Below are 1,920 nucleotides of genomic sequence, written 5' to 3' on the forward strand. Positions count from 1 at the left end.
GTGTGTGTGTGTGTGTGTGTGTGTGTGTGTATGAGAGAGAGAGAGAGAGAGAGAGAGAGAATGCCTGAGTGCAAGAGAGTATTGCCCTTGAGAGAGTGTGTGTACTATATGCATGTGTACTCAAGAGTGTGTGTGCAAGTGTGGTGCATGCACTCAAGACAGAATTGTGCGTGTGAGAGAGACAGAGTGTGTATACCTGAGTTCAAAAGAGTATGTGCTCTTGAGAGAGTGTGTGTGCTTTATGTATGTGCATGTATGCACTCACATGTGTGTGCACTCAAGAGAGAATTGCATGTGTGAGCATGCACATGTGTGTATACCCACATGCATGTGTGTATGTGTTTGCCTCTGTATGAGTGTGTGTATGTGAAAGTATGTGTGTATGTGTGTATGTGAGTGTGTATAACTGACCATGATGTGAAGCTGGGAAGTTAGACACATAACCCCCAGCAATACAAGGTTGACTGTAGAAGCTAGGAACCATGCCAGCCTATTAAGGACTCTCAGACCCAAGTCAGAGACAAAACCTAGGTAGAAATGAAAATGTCCAGAAACAAAGTGTTGGTCTGGGCTGAGCTTGGAAGCTCAGATTTCATGACTGGAACCTTGAGTCTCAATGTTGAATTTTCTTATCTAAGTACTTTACACTGATCATGGCCTCACTCTCGGTTGTATCCTGGCCCCAATATAACCCTCGAAACATTCCAGAACTCCGGACATGCCTGCCCAGCCTCTGGTTCCACAGTTCCATCCATAGCCTCTGGAGGAAATGAACGTGAGCTTGTCGGAATGGGCCATGCCGGCTGAGATTTTCATGCTGAGCTGGCTGGGGCAAGCAGGAAGGGTGGGGTAACACACTGGGGGTTGTGGGGAGCAATCTTGGCCCCATCCCTCAGATTTAGCGTGCGATTGGCACTTGCAGTCCAGAGCCGTAGAACAGAGCTCTGAGTGTCTCCAACAGGCCCCTGCAAGCCTTGGGATGCCCGTCCCTCACTTCAAGGGTATTTTGCCAGTGGCATGCATACCAAGTCTTTGAAAATCCCCCTTGCTTGGTTGAAACTATGGGCTGGAAGTCAACAGATGCTTTAATTAGTCAGAGGGGCTAAAGAACGGATATACCTGCCAAGCAAGAACCTGTGGGGTTTGCCTTCCCATAATGGGAGGATTTTCGTTTTCAGGCAAATAAAGATTGGCACTGCCCTGCACAAATTTGTGCATCTAGAAATAATGTGCCATGCCACAAGATTTTCACGGTTGCTGTTCTGTTTATTAATCTCTGCACATTCTCTCTGTTCCTCACACGTGGACAGGAGCATACCTTGCAGGATCCTGGGAGTCGACAGTTTTCCTCGACAGTGGAGAGGCAGGGCCACACTGAATGAGCACCAGCCTGCATCCCCATTCGTCAGAGGAGTCGGGAGAAGCCCCCTCACATCCCTGATGTGCACATTCCTTTCCCCGCTGACACTTTCTACTTCCACAGAAGCCACACTAAAGAGTGGAGCCCAGGAGCTGCTTCTAGGGGTTTCCACCTGAATTGTCTCAATGGGCCAGGTGCAAAAAAGCACAGCTGTCCCCATCCTGCTTTCCCTTGACTTTGGATGAGTTCCAGTCACAGAGGTTGATGCAGCACAGGGGATATTTCCATGGTCAAGAATGGAAATCAGGCCACAACCAGAAATGGTCCATTTCCCCAGCTGCCCTCAGAATAGGAGCCTGCCGTCCCCAGGCCTATTCTCCGTACATTCTCAGTTCCTGTCTCTACGTTCCACTTCTGACCTTGCTTTCAAGGCTGCTTGGGCCAGATGACACTGCCAGAGGTAAGCAAAAACAGGACAAGACAGTGGTTCTCGACCTTCCTAATGCTGCGACTTTTTAATACAATTCTTCATGTTGTGGTGACCATCCAGCCATAAAGTC

The sequence above is a fragment of the Mastomys coucha genome, unplaced genomic scaffold (genome assembly GCF_008632895.1).
Source record: "Mastomys coucha isolate ucsf_1 unplaced genomic scaffold, UCSF_Mcou_1 pScaffold11, whole genome shotgun sequence".
Taxonomy (NCBI): Eukaryota; Metazoa; Chordata; class Mammalia; order Rodentia; family Muridae; genus Mastomys; species Mastomys coucha.